Raw genomic sequence first — 21,405 nt, 5'->3', positions numbered from 1 at the left:
TGAAACTTTGTAGCCTTGAGTGGAGGCCTGAGCCTGCCAGAGTGTGTGGAAAGCTTGGCTTCCTCCATTGCCAGGGAAACTCAAACCTCCTGCTCACTCAAACCTCCTGCTCACTCAGTGGCTGCAGCCAGCTTGCTTGGGTTAATTTGCATACTCACTCCTGATTAGCTAGTGGGCATAGCTTGCAGGTATAGCTAAGTGATGGTTAATTTGCATATTACTCTTTTATTAGATAGGATACAAACATTTAAAACTACACCTTTGATGACTAAATAATGTCAGAAACAGACTAAAGAGGAAAGGATTAGGAAACTGTTGACCACAACTTGGTGGAGGATACCCATTAATTAATTAATAGATTTCTTCCAGGGCAGAATACAATAGTTGAGTGGAAAATGCTATCTCCATCTTAAAGATTGGTTCAGCAGACTCAATTGGAATTCACAAGCCTTGGGTACCAAACTACAATCAAATATGGAGTATCTGCAAGTACCTGGAAGTATCTGGACATTCCAAGGAAATCTTTTGTGATTCATATTAGGTGTTTTTAATAGTCTACTTTTTTTTTGCATTTCAATAACTTTATTGAAATGTACACTGAGTGGCCAGATTATTATGATCTCTGAATGCATAATAATCTGGCCACTCAGTATATATATTAGAGGCCCAGTGCATGAATTCATGCATGGGTGGGGTCCAACCAGCCTGGCCAGGGGGAGGGGACATGGGCAGTTGGCCAGCCTACCTGCTGGTTGAACTCCTGGTCGAGGGGACAATTTGCATATTAGCCTTTTATTATATAGGATTATTATGCTTTCAGAGATCATAATAATCTGGCCACTCAGTGTATATCCCTTAGTTCCAAACATTATGGTAGTTGGTTAGGTTACCCCTGCCCACTCAAAGTTAACTCCGATGTAATCAAAATATTGAAATATATCAGCCTTTTGGAAAAACTGAAACATTATCTACAAAACATAGTCCAAAAAAAGTAAGATATACTATGGCTCTTTGGTTTATTTTCCAATGCATGTTTATCAATAACATGATGTCAAAATTGAACACAACAATCCTGGATGGACTCAGGCTACATGTTGCACTTAGAAACTGTTTATAGCACTTTTAACACTGTAGATCTCCTTATTCTCTCTGACTTAACAGACAATCCTGAACACTACCTCAGCAACCTCATGATTGTAAAGATACATATTTATTTAAGACTTTCTGCTGGCACAGTAGGGGCAATTAGTGAAAGCATATTATCTTCATTTATACAGAATTACAAATTAGAAGCAGTGGCAGTTTTATAAAAACAGCCTAGTAAAAACTTTTGGAGTGTTAAATCAGAAAATTTTCAGAATGATATAAATTTATTTTGAGTCACTAATTCAATAATACTAATTTTCTCAATGGGCCTAGATGGAAACAGTGGATTTTGTATGAAAACTTTTTCCTTGGACAAAGCCATCACCTGTTTTTTAGAAAAAAATATTAAAGCTAAATTAATATGACAAATTTACTAGGTATGTAGTTTTTCTTTAAGTAAAATGCCTTCAAATTTAAATGTAATTCCCATGTGGCAATGAAGTGCACATCTCTGGGAAATCTATTACTTGAATTACACACGCTAAGAAACCATTTTCATTGCTTAAAATAGTAACCATTATTATGCCTTAAAAGTGCATTTGTGAAATGTTGGTTTTGATGTAAATCTCATCACTTAAAATATAAATTTAAATTGAGTAGGATACTCTTTTTAAAAAATCCTAACTAGAGGATATGTTTTTATTGACTTTTAGAGAGAGAGGTAGGGAGAGAAAGAGAAAGAGAGAAACATCGATGTTGATCGGTTGTTCAATTGCCAACCTTTTGGTGTATGGGACAATGCTCCAACAATTAAGCCAACTAACCAGAGTCTACATTACCCTTTTTTAAAAAATCTTATCTTTATTGTTGAGAGTTCTACAGATGCCCTACCTCATTTAAAAAGGTTACCCTTTTTAATACCATATAAATATAATGATCCGATATGGAAATTGGCTCAATGTTAGAAATAAAGATTCCCAGACTTATTAACATTTCACATTATGTTCTTGGCTTCGTTTGTATGCCTCAGATGAATTCAAATTTAAGCATTATTCCACTACAGGGTAATGTTAATTAGGCAATTTTCCCAGATCTGAGAACATCAATGTTAATCCAGTTGTGATGTTTTTAAGGCTTCATAGCTTAAATCTACTGCAATTTTGTGGACTCCATAGCTCAGGATAGTGGAAAATGGCTTCAGAGAAGATATTTTGTTGCTGCAATAATCCAATTAAGGAATTGTTGCGAGGTGCATTATTATGTCATAACTATGCTTCAATTGTTGTGCAGTTCACCCAGAAACAATACATTTTTATTTCTGAACATTTGTTTCAGAACACTTGTTTGATGAATATTCAGTTAAACACTTGACTACAAACTCTTGCCAGAAGGTCAAATCTCTGCCATTTATCTTGGAATGTTTCTAAAGCTATTCTACTTTTGTTCACTCTACACACTTAGTGTTGGATCTCCAGTGCAATGATGGGCAATGCCAACACAAAAGGCTGTGATTTAGAAAATGTGATCCTACACTGGAATGCCTTGAGCTTCTAGTCTTTCAAAACTAAGATGATTCTTCCTTTCAAATGGCAAGTTTTCTTGAATGAGTGAATAGAGTTGCAGAATTTGAAAGGCAGAAGTAGGTTTGACTTTCCAACACTCCTCCAATACAGTCTTTTCTATTCTCATTGAGTCTGAAACTGTGAACCTATACTCTCTTATTTGGATCAAGTCACTTGACAATAGACATTCCTTTCCTCTTTTTATTTTTATTTTATAGCCATATATTAATAGAAGCAGCTCAGTCCAACACATCCAGGGTGCTTGGGCTGTATCTTCATTTTGGACAGGAAGCTGTCCAGTACATTCACAGCTAGAGAAAGTCAAAGCCAAAGAACTGACTTAGATTAAGAAGATCTTTTACTTCAGAGTTCCTTAGTCTTGCAGTCACTCTGCGGCCATCATCATGTGTAGATCCAATCAATCTCAAGCCACAAACCTTTGGCTGAAAATTCGACTCATATTCCAAGGAGGCCTTCAGCTGGTGTGGCAGTTTCTGCATCAGTTATGAGCGCCGCTACCATCTAGATGGCAAATGTGGGTCCTTAGCTATAATCACTCTCCTGAGGCCTGCTCTTACCTTAGCCCAGAATGTAAGATCCTAGAGACCTGAGGGGAGGGGTTTCAAGTCCTCCCTCCCTTCCTGAGAGGTGCAGCTGTCTTCGGTGGAGGTCTCTGAAGCACTGCCCATACAACGCTGCTCTTAGAGCCAAAAGGTTCAATAGTCTAGATGTTGTTTTGAGAGAAGATACAACACAGGAGAAGATTTAATTTAATTTTTTTATTTTAAAAATATATTTTATTGATTTTGTACAGAGAGGAAGGGAGAGAGATAGAGAATTAGAAATATCAATGAGAGAGAGTCATCGATCAGCTGCCTCTTGCACACCCCCTACTGGGGATATGCCCACAACCAAGGTACATGCCCTTGACCGGAATCTAACCCTGGACTCTTCAGTCCCCAAGCCGACGCTCTATCCATTGAGCCAAACCGATCTTGGCAGGAGAAGATTTTAATGCGAAGGAATCTAGACCTGAGATGAGATATGGAAGACCAAAATTAGATATTCTGCTTCCAGACAGAACGACAAGTTATGTCTGTAGTCAACCATGTATCTTTTTTTTTTTTTTTTTTTTTTTTTTGTAGCCAGTATTGTAGGAAATCTAGGTACCAGGAATCTATTCAGTGAGACCAGCTAACTGTTAAGCAGCCTGGCCACAGAAGTCTAGAGATGGTTGATAGGAGTTGTTAGGTCTGTCTCTCCTTGGTCCAGAGTCTGGGTGGGGCTGATTATGTCATAGTCAGGAAAATTGTGACACCATAGAACATATAGAAACTGACATCTACATTATTAACTGAGCTATGTGAAACATGACAGAGTACTAAGGCAGGTTATAACCTCAAGACATTTACAGAGTACCAGAAGAAATAAAAGAAATTTAAAGGAAAATATGTACACTATGATACATACATACTTAGAATATATTTGAAAAAGTATGGAAAAATATAGGAAAATAAAGTATGTGCTGTTTTAGAAAGGACTTCATAGATGAATAACTGTCTCAGCTGGGTCTTTAATTATGGAAAAGAGTGTGCCTGGTAGAGTAGGAAAAGAATCTAAAGAAGGGGTATTTTACAGATATCATTCTAAGCAAAAGGGTCAACATGTGCAAAGGCATGGGAAAGTGAAAAAGGAAATTGGCCAGGAATGAGATTGGAATAGAAAGCAGATATCAGAGTAGCCTAGTTCTTCATGACATACTTATGACCTCTTTACTCAAATTATATACTTGGTGGTATGAGGAAATATCTGTGCAAGAATACTTCTAATCCAGAATTAATGGTGTTTTTCTCTGAAAGATAAGCAACATTAGCTTTCTAATGAAAGCACATAGAATTATTTTTAAGGTTTTTAATCAGCTTAGGTACATTCCTGAGAAGTTGTGGAACCTAAATCTATACTTATGTGCACCTAGCCAGTGTTAAGAATTTGTAGGACAATGGACCATTTTATATGATTAACTAGAGGCCTGGTGAATGAAAATTTGTGCATTCAGGGGGAGGAGTTCCTTAGGCTGGCCTGCGTCCTCTCACAGTCCAGGAGTCCTCAGGCGATGTTCAATTGATGGCTTAGGCCCACTTCCGAACCAGGACAGCGCTGGCTGGCCCTGGTTCCCTCCCTACACTGCCCCTCCACCACAGCTGGTCACCACCGCTCCCCCATCACCATCCCCTCCCTCTACCCACTGGCACATGCCTTGATTGGCCTGGTGTTGCCTGCTCACCAGCTCCACACCCTGACAACCAGTCATTCTGCTGTTCAGTTGACTTGCATATTATGCTTTTATTATATAGGATTAGTAGGAAGTTAAAGTGTGACTTGAACAGTACTAGTAATATCAAGAAATGTTAAGTAATCAGCATCTATAATGTTATTTAGTTATTGTAAAATTGACAGAATAATAAAAACAAATTTCCCTGATTCAAAATTGGATCCATACCTTGTACAAATTATTAGCTGAAAGAAACCCTATTTCATCTATCAAGTTCTACAAAGAAAATTATGTAATAAATAATATTCTGTTCTGTGAGCATTTCTTTCCCACACTAAAATAAAGTTTTTCTTATCCTTATCAGGATTTCCAGAGAATATAAACTAGTATAGTGCCTTTTCTATACGTTTTTTTATTTCTATCTGCTTCTACTTGACAGCACTGCCTTATTTTGGTCTATTTGACCATAAAATTTTCTTTCATCTCCTTTCAAAATCAATTTGCTATGTTTAGGAAGGCTAAAGAGATATTTGAATAATGATTTGAAAAAAGATAGTGCTGCTTTGGGCAATTAGGCATACCTTTCTCCTTAATAATTTCCCTCCATCCCATGCTAAAAGTAAAATAATATATTTTTGTTTAATATGTAAAAGTTCTAGAAACTTCTCTTGACATTTTATATAAGACCTATAAAATCAAACAAAAAGAAATCTAAAACCCTACCAGGAATCAATAAGAACATTGAATGCATGGTAGAATTTTAAATGTTTATAAAAATTATACTGATGTGACTAGAATTAAAAATAATAATTATTGCCAAAACAGGTTTGGCTCAGTGGATAGAGCATTAGCCTGCGGACTGAAAGGTCCCGGGTTTGATTCTGGTAAAGGGCATGTGTGTTGGTTGCAGGCGCATCCCCAGTAGGGGGTGTGCAGGAGGTGGCTGATCTATGATTCTCTCTCATCGATGTTTCTAACTCTCCCTCTCTCTTCCTCTCTGTAAAAAAACCAATAAAATATATTTAAAAAAATAATACTTATGTTCAACATAAGTTTTATCTCCTCAGTTAGAATGGAGAAGTGGTAAAAGGAGTTCTTGGCTCACCCTCAGCTATGATTTCTAAATTATTGACAGGACAAAGGAAGCTGGAGAATGAGAAAACCTGAATTAACCTAAAACATTGGCAGTAGAGTGAATATAAGATACTACATAGTTGGAGTACATGCCAGATAATGTAGCAAAAGGCATTATTTAAATGTACTACTTTCCTGGAAATCCATAAAGCCACGTGATTTTAATAGCTACTTTTATAATAAGTCAAAAATTAAGACCTGCTCTACCTCTATAATCAATTTCCTACTTCTCAAAATAAAGTTCTTCCTTCCAGCTTTTTAACTCCCTCATTCACAAAGAGTGTACTCTTGACATCATTGCTGAGCTCCTTGACATTTTCTCCAAATCTCTTGCTTCATCCAAACTTCACCTTCTTCTCTCTAAAACCATCTCTGAGAAGGCTTATTTCATAAACCTGGAGGGAGTGAAGTATTTCATACTCAGTATTTACATAACATAAGGTGCACTAACTCTACCATAACACTTAACTCATTGTAGTGACATTTGTTTTGCATGTTTGTCTCTCCATTATACAGTGAATTCCTAGTTACTAATATAGAAAAATTCTAAATGAAGTACAATGCAAACTGAATAAACAGTGTGAAATCACAGCTTTCAATATGTATTCAGATAAAAATTATTAATTGCATCATTTTAAGCATCAACATTACCAAATCTCCGGCTTTAATCTGTAACTACTTTATAAGGTTATTGTCAGGCATAAATAATATAATCACTTAAAGTTTGCTGAAAAAATACACTTAACTAATGCTAGGTTTTTTTTAATCTAATGAATGTAAGGATTTTTCAATATATTATTAAATATATAAATATAGTATTGAAGTAATTTAAACACAATAAACTATATGTAGTTCATCCTGTTATATGCTCAAAATTATTTAATAAATTTCTATGCATATTCCTAATAAACACTTTTTAGCGATGAGAATAGAAAAGCTATTTTTAAAATATAGTCTAATCCAACAGCCAGTACAGTAGTTTTCCCTTATCTATGGTTTCGCTTTCCACAGTTTTAGTTGACCACGGTCAACTGCAATTCAAAAATATTAAATGAAAATTTTCATAAATAAATAATTTTTAATTTTTAAATTTCACACCTCTCTGAGTAACATAATGAAATCTCACATTGTCTTGTTCCTTCCTGCCCAGGATGTGAAACATCCTTTTGTCCATTGTAACCATGTGTACACTACTTAGTAGTTATCTTGCTTATCAGATCAACTGTCATTGTATTGCAGTTCTTGTATTTCACTAACTCTTATAGTACACTAATGCTATGTCACAATGCCTACGTCATTCACCTCACGTTATCTAATCACCTAGGCATATGCTCAAAATTATTTAATAAATTTCAATGCATATTCCTAATAAACACATTTTAGAGATGAGAATAGGAAAGCTATTTTTAAAATATAGTCTAACCCAGTGTTTCCCAAAGTGTGGTACGCGTACCTGCAGGGGTACAGGAAGAGTTTGGTAGGGGTACGCGTTGCACCGGAGTTTGGTGGGGATATGCACTGCACTGTGCTTAGCTGCGCCTAGTTCTACTTTCTCATGAGTACGAGGGGTACTCAGCGTTATGAAAATTATAGAAGGGGTACACATATGTCAAAAGTTTGGGAAACACTGGTACTAACCCAACAGCCAGTACAGTAGTTTTCCCTTATCTATGGTTTCGCTTTCCACAGTTTTAGTTGACCACGGTCAACAGCAATTCAAAAATATTAATGAAAATTTTCATAAATAAATAATTTTTAAATTTCACACCTCTCTGAGTATCTTTTCTATTCTCATTTGTAAAAAGTGTTTATTAGGAATATGCATTGAAATTTATTAAATAAGTTTGAATATATATGATACAATTATCATCTCACATGATGACATGAAGAAGGATGAATAGAGTACAATAAGATATTTGAGAGAGAAAGAGACCAAATTCACATAACTTCTATATATTATAAATATATTACTGTGCTTAATTTATAAATTAGACACATATGTAATACTTTAATAAAGAAAAAATGAAATAAAATAAACTTTATTATAGGTGCGTATACCTTGAAAAAACATAGTTTATGTATGGTTCCTTACTACCCACAGTTTCAGGCATCCACTAGGGGGCCTTGAAACATATCTCCAGCAGGTAAAGGGAAATTAGTGTATAATAATAATGTATGGATATAGAATTAAATGGATAAAAACATAAAAGAAAAAAGTCATACTCTTTATGACAATACGACATCAAAATCAATGATAAAAGAAAATGTTAGATAAATGTAGATTCTCACCTTACTTCACATACAAAAATAAGTTCTAGTAAGATTAAATAGACTATTTAAAGCCTACACAAAGAAAAACAAGAGGAAGTCAGTGGGATATTTATGCAATTGTTGGATATTTAATATCAAAGGTGAAGGAAGCTTAAATAATTACACACGTGAGAAGAATGACAGATTTGGCTACATATAAATATAAAACTTCTAACTATGGCAACATTTTTTTAAAAATATAAACTGAATAAAATAATTGCAACAAAAATAAACATAAATAAAATTACAAGATAATGACATGACTAGGATAGAATTATTAATACTAACAAGTATTAAAATAATTTAAAAAACAATTACTAAAGTTAAAATATTTTTAATTTCAATATACTTTATTTCAATTTTTTCTTTTTAATTGAATTTATTGGTGCAGCATTGGTTAATTATATAGGATTCTGGTGTACAGTTATATAATACATCATCTGTATATTGTATTATATGTTCATCACCCCAAGTCAAGTCTCCTGTCACCATTTATTCCCCCTTTACCTCCTTCTACCTCCCACCACTCCCTATAGGTTTATTTAGAAAAACAGTGTATATGCATTTATTAGATACTTGGAAATTAATATGAACATAGTATTTCCATATTATCTTTCATACTTCTATTCAGAATCATTTTCATTCTTTATATTAATAATATTATTTCAGTGTGCAAAACCTTGTACAATTTCTAAACTCTGAGAGTTAAAAATTAAAAGAAGTTTATAATACAAAATATTGCATTTTAGACATCAGTAAAAAATGGTGGACTAAGGACTTCCAAAAATTCTCTCTTTCTTAAAAGCAACCTGAAAATTGACCAAAAAAATGTGAGAATCAACTAATGTAGGAGTCTGTAAATTAAATATATGAAGAATGCAGATTGGTGCAGCTACTGTGGAAAACAGTATGGAGATTCCTCAAAATTTTAAAAATAAAATTGCTCTATGACACAGTGAGTCCACTTCTGGAAATATATCTGAAGAATCCCAAAGCCCTGATTCCAAAGATTGTATATATATATATATATATATATATATATATATATATATATATATATCCCTATGTTCATTGCAGCGTTATTTACAATAGCCCCAAGATTTGGAAGCAGCTCAAATGCCCATCAGTAGATGAATGGATTAAAAAAACCGGTGGTACATTTACACAATAGAATACAATTTGGCCTTTAAAAAAGAATGCAATCTTATCATTTGCAACAGCGTGGATGGACCTGGAAAATATTATGCTAACTTAAGGAAGCCAGTCAGAGAAAGACAAATACCACATGATTTCACTTGTCTCTGGAATTTAATAAACATAATAAACAAGGAAAACAGAAAAAGACTCATTGATGAAAAGAACACACTGTCAAATGTTATAGGAGAGAGGGATTGGGGACTGAATGAAAAGGGTAAAGGATTAAGGGAAAAAAAAATACAGCCCTGACCAGTGTGGCTCAGTGGATGGAGCATTGGCCGGCAGACTGAAGGGTCCCAGGTTCAATTCCAGTCAAGGGCATGTACCTTGGTTGAGGGCACATACCCAGTAAGGAGTGTGTAGGAGGCAGCTGATTGGTCTTTCTCATCGATGTTTCTAACTCCCTCTCCCTCTCCCTTCCTCTCTGTAAAAAATCAATAACAAATATTTATTAAAAAGAAAAAAACACACACAAAAACTCATAGACAATAGTATGGTGATTACCAAAGAGAAAGGGGAGTGGGGGAAGTAAAAGAAGCTAAAAGGGAGAATAGTGACAGAAGGAGACTTGACTTTGGTTGGTGAACACACAATACAATATACAGATGATGTATTATAGAATTGTACACCTGAAAAATTTTATTAACCAAAGTTGACCCAATAAATTCAATAAAAAATATATGGCAGTGTCCAAAAAGAGCCTAAAAAACAAACAAGAAACATATTATGCAACTATATAAATAATGGAATTAATAGCAAGGACTTAAAAATAGTTATAATTATACTAAAAAAACTTCTCTCTTGCAATTTATATAGGAGAGAGAAATCTTGAATCAACCACTACACTGACTTCTTCCTCAATACCACTTCTGATCCATCCTCTTGTATCCTGTCTTTAGAGATTAAGTGATAGACAGTCCCTTCCTAGACCTTCCCAGACAATTGCCAGGTGTTTTTCAGGGGGTAAAAACAGGTTCAGAGAAGAGAAGATAAAAAGTGGAAACTTGGGAGAATGAAGATGGTGGCGTAGGTGGCTCTCATGCACTCCTAAGCGGTTGCCATGCACAACAATTAAAAAAAAACTATAAAATAAGCATCTATCTCCCCCAAACCAAGGGAAAGGTGGCTGAGAGGAAGCCCTACAACTAGACTGAAAGAGAAAGAGGAGAATCCAGGGCACAAGTCCTGAAAAGCTGAGGTAGGGGGGCACAGACGTGATACGGCTGGAGGTGAATCCTGGCTGGCAGAGGGCAGTGCTTTCTTCAACCTGAAGAGAGACGAGCTCCAGATCTCTCTGAACTCCAGTGTCTGGGCAGAGGCTAGACTGTCTGCCATCGGGTCGGAAAGTGAGGCTGGCTTGCTTGCAGAGCTGAGATTGTTTGCTGTGCTGTGGTGCAAGACTCGGGGAGACACTGGGAGACACTGGGAGATGTGGGGACACCATCAGAGAGGCAGTGGATGAGCAGCCATCACTGTTGGCAACGCCCCAGCCTAGTAATGCCCTGAGACTCTGCCATGAGACTCTGCCCCACAAAAAACGAAGCTCCAAAAAGCAGCTTTTGCATATGAATGGCACTCTCTGTTGCAGTTTAGCAAAATTGCAACCTGGGGCAAACAGATCCAAGGAGGACAGGACTGTGGTTCACACTGTATCTCCTGCGATAGTACTGGCCTCAGACAGTAGCTGAACTGCACCTCATTGAGACCCAGAAGCCAGAGTTCTAGTGCTTAGTTTCAATCCCTCACACCCATAAGTGACACATTCGGGAGGCGGACTCAGTGAGGATCAAAGCCCCACTGAAACAAGGTGTGTCTCCATTGCAGCAGTTCTTCCTTTATAGACACAGTAGGTCCTCACAGACAACTGGCCTGGAGGTCAATTCTTCCCAGTGTACCAACAGCAATCAAGGCTTAATTACACCAAGACTTTGCCCTCAGCCCACAAATGGATATAGCAAAAGTGACCACTTCAGGTGATTGGGGAAGCTGAGCTACTGGCCCCTATAGGTCACCAACCACACAAAGCCACTTCATCAATACATGGAGGCAGCCAAAATGAGGAGATACAGAAGCATGACATGAATGGGAGAGATGGAGGGGAGTAAACTACTGGATGACACACAGTTAGGAATCACATTTATAAGGTTACTCAAGAATCTTCTAAAAACCTTTGAGAAACTTGATGAGACCTCCAAGAAGCTTTGTGAGACCTTCAAGGACCTTTCCAAAAACAAAGGATATACAGAAACTCAACTATAGATCAACATGCCTCAAGAATCAAACCAAAGATCTGGAACAGAAGAAAGCAAAACTCACCCAACCAGAGAGGCAAAAAGAAAGAAGAATCCAAAAGTGTGAGGATAGTGTAAGGAGCCTCCGGGACAGCTTAAAGCGTACCAACATCCAGATTTTTGGGGTGCCAGAAGAAGAGAGCAAGCAGGATATTGAAGGATTATTGAAAGAAATGATGACAGAAAACTTTCCCTACCTGGTGAAAGAAATAGACCTACAAGTTCAGGAAGCTCATAGGACCCTAAATAAGAGGAATCCAAAGAGAAACACACCAAGACACATCATAATTAAGATGCCAAGAGCAAAAGACAAAGAGAAAAATATTACAAGCAGCAAGAAAAAAACAACTAGTTACCTACAGGGAGTACCCATATGACTGTCAGCTTATTTCTCAACAGAAACTATGCAGGCCAGAAGGGAGTGGCAAGAAATATTTAAAATGATGAACAATAAGAACCTACAACCAAGATTACTCTACCCAGCAAAGCTATCATTCAGAATTGAAGGTCAGATAAAGAGCTTCACAGACAAGAAAAAGTTAAAGGAGTTCATTAACACCAAACCAGGATTACATGAAATGTTGAAGGGTATTCTTTAAGCAGAGGAAGAAGAAAAAGATAAAGGTAAAAAATTATGAACAACAAAAAGGCATCAAATACATACCTACCAACAAGTGAATCTAAAAATCAAGAGAATAAAAAAAAAATCTGAAGATCAAAATGGACTGGTGAATATCATAGAATAAGGGACATAGAAAGGGATTGGACTAACAATTTACAAAGGGAAAGGGTTCTGTGGGGTGCAGACAGAGATTGGATAAAAATCTTACACCCATGGATAAAGACAGTGGCAGGGGTAAGGGCGTGGGGTGGGGTTGGGAATCAGGTGGAGGAGAACAATGGGGGGGGGGGAAGAGAGGAACACCTGTAATAATCTGAACAATGCATTGAAACTTAATCAATGCATTGTGGGGATACTGTCACGAGTAGAACTTATTGGGTATAAAAACAGCTTTGAGAATAAAAAGGAGAGGACAAAAGACCCACATAAATTAAAAAAGGGGGTGGGAAATGGGAAACAAATGAGCATAGTAATTATGAGAGAAAAAGTGTTGTTTGGGAAAGGAGGTGGATTTAAATAATACTACTTTAATAAATATATGATGTAATTGAAATACAAACAAAGGTAAAGTTTGAACACCAAGAGAAAGGTCTTATCCTAGAAACAAAAAGTTGGTTCAGCAAATGGAAATCAGTTAATGTCCCTTATTAGTGGAATATTGGAAACAATACCTTTTATCACTACAGATACACAAAAATGCATTTTATAAAATCCAACCCCCTTTTGTGATAAAATCAACCATCTAAGAATCTGGAACTTCCTTATCTAGGTCAAGAGCTTTGTACAAAGTGAAGGATACATACATATATGAGTTTGTTGTGCTTATTTGAATTGAGACCTTTGATTCTTATTAAAAATAGTCTCTCAGTACCTAATGAAGTTAAGCTTAAAATGTTCAAATTTACCATGACATTTTTAGTGGCTTGGGTGAGTGCTATTTAAATTTATTTTGCTTTTCAGGGACCGGGGTGGAGGTGGGCAAAGGAGGAGAGGTGGTAAATGGGGACATGTATTAGTGTCAACAGTAAAAAAGAAATGTTTTTCTTTTTTGAATAGTAATGTCCTTCAATAAATCTAATAACTATCCCTACTAATACTGCTTCACTTCTGCTGTTAAAGCAAAATAGTTTTGCATGCCAGGATTATTTTTCTAATTCCAACCTCACCCTAATATATATAATTTTGCTCTATACCTGATAGCTCCAAACAGCATTGAATATAATTCTGAATCATCTCCATCAATCCTCAACTACATTTCAGCTTCACCTTTCCTAGCCCTCAAAGTCAACGGTGGGTTAATTAGGGTCTATTTGCCAAATCCTGCTGGTTACCTGTTTTGACAAATAAAATTTTATTGACATAAAGCCACACACATTCTTTTAAGAATTATCCAAGGCTGCGTTCACCCCACAACAGTAGAGTTGAATAGTTGCAAAGACTAAATGTATACTATTTGGTTCTTTACAGAAAATATTTCCCATTTTCTGGTCTAAGATGCAGTCCAAACATCCCAAGGGTTTCTTTTTTAAAATTATTTGCTTGTTTGTTTGCTCTTTTTCTTTATGCTTTTCTTTGGCTTTCTTTTTTCTGTTAATTGCTGCATGTATAAGAAAAATGTCCTACTACATGTTTGCTTTTCTTTTACCCAATTTATTTAATTAGTTTTCTAGCATTTAATACTTCTTGCTATACTATAAACTTGTGAGAATAAGTATAGTGTTTGCCTTCTGAATCATCTCCCTCTGTCAAGTGCATATTAAAAACTGAATATTTATTAAACACATAAATTTATTAAACACATAAATGTCATATGGATAAATGCCTTAAACTGATTTGGGAACATGGAAAAGAATACATCCATGAATTAATAAAATACTTTACTTCTACTAAAACCCATTTCAATATTTTTCTAATCATACAAGTAATTTGAGTAATGTTTTAAGCTGAAAAAGACATTTCTGTTATACAATAAACACTTTAATATTTAGCTCCTAAAACACATTGTCACTGTGTGTGGTTTTTTAAGTTAAATTTGTGAAAGTTATAGGAAAATATATTTAAATGGTGATAATTCAATTGCAGGCCACAACTTTACGAGTCACATATACATACACACATATAAATAATATACATGACATATAATATAATTATCTTTTATAAATTAAATTGTATATCAAAATTATGTTCTGGTCCCTATTAAAAGCTTTGGGAGTACTTTCCATTTTTTGTTAATTAAAATTTCACACTCAGTTAAAATCTGTTCTCATAATTCTGCATAGCAAAACTTTAAATAAAGAATAAATAAAAAGCATAAGGCATTAGTAAAACTTAGGATATGGAGATGTTTGAAAATTAGACATATGAAAAGTAGTTTCAACCTATGATGTAAAAGAAGGGGGATCTTGGGAGCATTCAGGTCAAATACCTAAATTCACTTGAAGATGTATTTCCAAGCCTTGGGTGATTACTGAAAGTTACAAGAGGTTCACTAAAGCAGATGGGAGTGTAGGTGACAACTTTACAAACAACAGTTACTAAGATGACCTGACTAATTCTGTAGGTGGTGTCTTTTGACCTGTGCTACTTTGAGTGATCTAAAATCATAATTGCTACTTGATGCTTTAAGAAATCTGCCTGTTCCCCAATGTTCATAGCAGCACAATTTACAATAGCTAGGATTTGGAAACAGCCTAGGTACCCATCAGCAGATGATTGGATCAAAAAACTATGGTACATCTACACAATGGAATACTATGCTGCCATAAAAAAGAAGGAATTCTCATCATTTGCAGCAACCTGGATGGAATCGGAGATCATTATGCTAAGTGAAATAGCCATTCAATGAAAGAGAAACACCACATGACCTCACTCATTTATGGATAATAAAGAACATTATAAACTGATGAACCAAAGATAGATATAGAGACAGTAAAACAACAAGCAGATTGCCAAATTACAGTGGGGAGTGTAGGGAGATCTGGGGAAGATAAGAGATCAACCGAAGGACTTATATACATGCATATAAGTAAAACCAATGGACACAAAACTCTGGGTATGGGGGGGGGGGTGGGAATGGTATATGTACACAGATAATAATTTAATGAAAAATTCAAAAAAAAGAGAAAGAAATCTGCTTGTTCCCTGACACTATGTTGTTGACATTAGTATCAGTATCTATTACTTTTGACTTGAATATATTGTTTGGTAAATATTAGTATATGAATATAAGGTAAATGTACATTTATTTATGGTTTATGTCCTATATTTTTTACTTTAAATGTATTATAGAAAATAATGCATTCCAACAAATTTCATTGCAAATTAAACAATAGTAACCAAAGCAGTTAGAAACACTGATCTAAAAACGCCTAATGATAAATTACTTGGTCAGAGTACAGTTATTTATTATTTAGAATACTCATCTTTAACAAAATACACATTTCAGTATTTGTGAATATTCTATTAAGGATTTAAAGAATTATTGTGATAAAGCATTATTCAAAAGAATATTTTACAGTCTATTTGATCATTAATAAAAGTAGAATGATGGAGTGATCATGTTACTTATGATTCAAGTATCTAGGATAGTTAGCTAATTTTAATCTTACTAGTATCATCAAGACTAGATAAAATATGAATATTAGATACACTTTTAAAAAGCATAATTTTCCTATTGACTTAGTACCAGATTAAGGGTGTGCTTAATGTAATAAAGTGAAGGCAAAACCAAACATACTTTTTAAAAATATTTCAATAAATGGTATTGGAAATATTGGACAGACACATGAAAAAAAAAGTAAAAAAGAGATAAATTGGACCACCTTTTTACACTATACACAAGAATAAACTCAAAATGGATTAAAGACTTAAATGTGATACTTGAAACCATAAAAATCTTAGATGGAAACTTAGGCAGTAAAATCTCTGACATTTCTCTTAGTAATATTTTTTTTCCAGATATATCTCTTCAGGGAAGGGAAACAAAAGAAAAAAAACAGACAAATGTGACTACATCAAACTAAAAAGGTTCTGCACAGAAAAATAAGCAATCAAAAAATGAAGACAACCCACTGAATGGCAGAATATATTTGCCCCTACATCTGATAAGGGGTTAATATCCAAAATTATAAAGAACTTATAAAATTCAACACCAAAAATCAAACAACCCAATTAAAACATGGACAAAAACCTGAATGAATACTTCTCTATAGAGGACATAGAGATGCCAATAGGAATATGAAAAGATTCTCAATGACACCAATTACCAGAAAAATGGAAATGGATAGGGGTTTAATGGTCTCATAGATTTGAAAAAATAAAAATTGGAAAACACACACACACACACACACAAAAAAAAAAAAAAAAAAAAAAAAAAACACAAAAAAAACAAGAAAATCTAGAGGCATAAAATTAAAGCTGCAATTATATCTATTCCTTTGCATACATCATTTATTTTCCTCCCACTACCAAGACAGTAGAGCCATATAGTACAAATGGCACAATTTCCCATTCATGTACATTTAATTAAGCAGAGCACGAGGAAAACATCTATGATTTCTTTGTCTTTTCCCGTTCCTACCACCCTAGATCCATAAAATGGTTGAGCCTTCTATTCAACTCTGAAGAAAATATCAACAGAGAAATGGAAATATTTACCATATACCCATAGGGAAAGACTTGAGATCAGCTTGAAAGGAACTAGCTTAATGACAAATCATACAGAATGCTCCAAGATAGATGGGTTGAATTGTGGGACTATCACAGGGAGCCAATCCAGGGTGCTTTTCAAAGATATTATATGATATATAATATTATATTGAACCTTTCAGGTGTCAGTTCCAGGTGGAACTGCAGGTTTGCAAAGTTGTACAGGTTGAAAAATTCCCTGCCAGAGTGGTTCAGTAGGTTGAGTGTCATCCTGTGCACCAAAATGTCTCAGGTTTTATTCCTGGCCAGGGCACATATCTGGGTTGCATGTCAATCCTCTGTTGTGAACATACAGAAGACAACTGATCTATCTATCTATCTATCTATCTATCTATCTATCTATCTATCTATCATCTATCATCTATATCTCTCTGTCTCTCTCTCTCTCTCCATGTCTCTAAGCATGCTGAGATGAACAAGTACATAATGCAAACTTTGCTCAGCTAAAATAACGAAGCTGACAGAATCAGTCCCAGCTAAGTTTCCTTATTCCAGAATGTGGTGGTCAGATTGCATAGCCACAAAGCATCGAGTCTCAGGATGATGCCTCTAGATATGTTTTTGCCAAACAATTTGTGATACATATGAGATGGTTCATTTCAAATAGGATAGCTTGGGCAACAAATGTATGCAGCCCCAGTCTGTGTCTTATTTAGATAGGCTTTCCTTATTTCAAGGTTTATGTTATTTAGCAAGGGTTACTAAATTGGTAGTGCCACTGGAGAGTGTTTGTAACCCATGTTATAACTTGGCACCTGTGTCAGGAGAATTTTCTCTATTTAAGCTGATGGGAAATTATATTGTTAGACATATAGGATTTAAGTTTGAGTAAGAGGTGGGTTATTAGTTAACTGGTCTTAGATAATTTAGACTATTATTAATTACAGCCAGTTCATCAGGAAAAGGAGACCAGGCTGGGACAGGCCTTCATGAAATTGTTCACACAGAGAAGCATCAATCAACAGCAAGATCTTTGAGAGAACTAGAACTTCATGATGCAGCAGTCAACCTTGACATGGGCAAGGAGGTTGAACATCCTGCATAGTGCTGCCAGGAAATCCCTATTTATACTAAGAGTGGGCTGGCTGGTTGCATATGTAGGATGTCCCATCTCCCTGCCCACTTCGTCGGGATCAAAAACACCATTCTGCTTCACTGAAGAACCATAAAGTCTGCATGTCAATAAAATACAGATAATGAATTACACCACTAGAAAGGCACTCTGGCAAATGTATTTAGTAGAGGAAAGAATACTGAGAGCTATGATGTTGGCTCATAAGAGGTAGTTGGATTAGTGAGTGAATTTGTAAGCTCAGGGCCAGTAGGAAATTATTGAGCCATGTAGCCAGCTAAAAGACCTGCAGAATTGCCAGCAATTCCACTAGCCATCCAAGTAAAGCCTCCAGAATTACACCAATGTAGCGAAAATTAGTGGTTGGGCATATTTATTTAGGGTGGCCAGAGACAGAGTAGTTAGAGGGAGAGAGAATCCAATTCCTAATTTGTAGGAAGAAGGAAAGGTTATAACCTGTAAAGCAGTCAAGAATTTCATACCTGGGGGTTGAGGTAAAATGGTAAATTTTGAAAAAATATCTAAATGTCAGAAGCAAGAGATTTGGGAGCAGTAGCCCAGAGAAGATCTAATAATTCTAAATCAAGTTCAAATTGATGTAAACACAGGGAAGAATCAGGTCACAAAGGGGTGGGTGTGATTCCAAGGGAGAAAGTTAGCAGCATGTTCCTGAAATCATGTAGAAGATATAACTGATGTCAGATGCAGTACCCAATCATATCCGGGGAAGTCTGTCAAAGGCAAGGTGATAGGAAGTAACAACAGCAGGTCTGAGCTCTCAAAAACATGGCTTCAGAAATGAAGTAGTAAAGGAAAATCCAGCCAATACAATGGGCTAGACTCTTCTACTTCTGGATTCCATAGGAAAGATATAATAAACTCAAAATACAAAGTCATTTAAATGTGATAAATATAGTTTTATAAAAATATATTGTTATAATTAATTTACCAATTTTCACCACAGGCTGCTAAAAATTTTGCTATGAAAATTACAGATCTATAAGAGATGCTGCTGGCAGACAATCAGTTCTGTTAGTAGCACCAATTTGAGGGATAGCCTGGGATGCTATTGAGTTTCTCAGAGACTTTAAGTGAGGAGCCATGTTAACTAGACCATCTCAAAAAAAATTTGAAATACTAAAAAGGGGTTATTCATTACTAGAGGTGGTGTCCCTCAGCCCAGCCTACACCCTTTCCAATCTGAGACCCCTCAAGGAATGTCCAACTGCCCTTTTAGGCCCACTGGGATTGGGCCTAAACAGGCAGTCGGACATCCCTCTCACAATCCAGGACTGCTGGCTCCCAACTACTTGCCTGCCTGCCTTCCTGATTGCCCCTAACCACTTCTACCTGCCAGCCTGATCACCCCCTAACCACTCTCATGCCAGCCTGATTGATGTCTAACTGCTCCCCTGCCAGCCTGTTTGCCCCCAACTTCCCTCCCCTGCAGGGTTGGTCACCCCCAACTGCCCTTCCCTGCAGGCCTGGTGCCTCCCAACTGCCTTCCCTTGCTTGCCTGATCACCTTCTACTGCCCTCCCCTGCAGGCCTGGTGCCCCCTTGCTTATGTGATCACCCTCAACTGCCCTCCCTTGTAGGCCTGGTGCCTCCCAACTGCCCTCCCTTGCTTATCTGATCACCCACAACTGCCCTCCCTTGTAGGCCTGGTCTCTCCTAACTGCTCTCCCCTGCTGGCCATCTTGTGGTGGTCATCTTGTGTCCACATGGGGGCAGGATCTTTGACCACATGGGGGCAGCTATGTTGATCTTGTGTGTTGGAGTGATGGTCAATCTGCATAATACTATTTTATTAGATATGATAGAGGCCTGGTGCATGGTTGGGGGCCAGCTGGTTTGCCCTGAAGGGTGTCCAAGATCAGGGTGGGGTTCCCTTGGGGTGTGGGGCAGCCTGAGTGAGGGGCCAGGCCTGTAGTGGTTTGCAGGCTGGCCACGCCTCCCAAGTGAAGGCCCTAGTATCTGGAATTTATTTACCTTCTACAATTGAAACTTTGTAGCCTGGAGCAGAGTCAAGCCTTCTGCTTGCTCTGTGGCTGCTGCCATTTCTGTTTGGATTTGTTTACCTTCTATAATTTAAGCTTTGTAGCCTTGAGTGAAGGCTTAGGCCAGGTAGGGCAGTTGGAAAGCTTGACTTCTTCCATTGCCTCAGAAACCCAAGCCTCCCTCCTGCTCTCTATTGCAGCAGCCATCTTGGTTGGGGTTAATTTGCATACTCTCTCTGATTGGCTGGTGGGTGTGGCATGTGGGTGTGGCAGAGGTATGGTAAATTTGCATATTACTCTTATTATTATGTCTAGTAATAATTAATGTCGTTTTCTAATACTTTTTTAAATCGAATTTATCTAAACAACACAACAAAATTTAATCAACAATATAGTTGCTGTTGTTTTCTAATACTTATGCCCAATGCTCAGGAAGCATTTTAATCCCTCTGTTGTAAAATTCTTGTGATTTTGATGCAAAAAATTCGGTCAATGCATTTTTGAGGCATTCTTCATTATTAAATTTTTTTCCAAGAAGAAAGTTTTGCAAAGAACGAAACAAATGGTAATCGGAAGGGGCAATATCAGGAGAATATGCAGGTTGAGGGAGAACTTCCCATTCCAACTGGCGCAGTTTTTCAGCAGTGATTCTTGCAGTATGCGATCGTGCGTTATCGTGGTGAAGAATTAGACCCTTCCGATTAATCAGCGCGGGTTCTTTTTCTCTTAAAGCTTAGGCTAACCTTTCCAGTTGGGCACTATACACTGCATTGTAATGGTTTGGTTAGATGGTAAAAGTTCATAATGAAGAATTCCTTTAAAATTCCACCAAACACACAACATCACTTTTTTCGCATGCAAGTCAGGTTTTGGCGTGGGCTGCGGAGCCTCATTTTTGTCCAACCATTGAGGCCGCCTTTTCAAATTAACATACAGCACCCCTTCTTCATCTCCGGTAACAATTTGCTCTAAAAACGGCAAACGGTTTTGATGAGAGAGGAGCGAACTGCAAATTGTGACTCTGATTACGGTTGTTGTCGGTCAACTCATGAGGAACCCATTTTCCAAACTTTTGGACTTTGCCAAGTGCACACAATTGATTGGAAATTGTTTTTTGTGAACAATTTAAAGTTGTCGCAAGCTCTTGTTGGGT

General features: G+C 36.5%; 1 protein-coding gene, 1 long non-coding RNA gene and 1 pseudogene across 3 annotated transcripts in view; 2 read left to right on the top strand and 1 right to left on the bottom strand.

The window, feature by feature from the left end:
- The window catches only part of LOC311615093, a 629,078-nt gene that overhangs the window by 182,717 nt on the left and 424,956 nt on the right, over window positions 1-21,405 (top strand). The gene's annotated exons all lie outside the window — the stretch shown is intronic.
- The window catches only part of HTR2C (5-hydroxytryptamine receptor 2C), a 365,841-nt gene that overhangs the window by 234,222 nt on the left and 110,214 nt on the right, over window positions 1-21,405 (top strand). The window lies entirely within an intron of this gene.
- Window positions 2,318-2,775, bottom strand: LOC311615109 (cyclin-G1-like; annotated as a pseudogene). Its single transcript has one exon. The product of its transcript is annotated as a cyclin-G1-like (transcript).

Source organism: Pipistrellus hanaki (genome assembly GCF_964339955.1).
Source record: "Pipistrellus hanaki genome assembly, chromosome: X".
NCBI lineage: Eukaryota > Metazoa > Chordata > Mammalia > Chiroptera > Vespertilionidae > Pipistrellus > Pipistrellus hanaki.
Note: the sequence above shows the minus strand (reverse complement) of the source record. Positions and strands in the feature narration are given on the sequence as shown.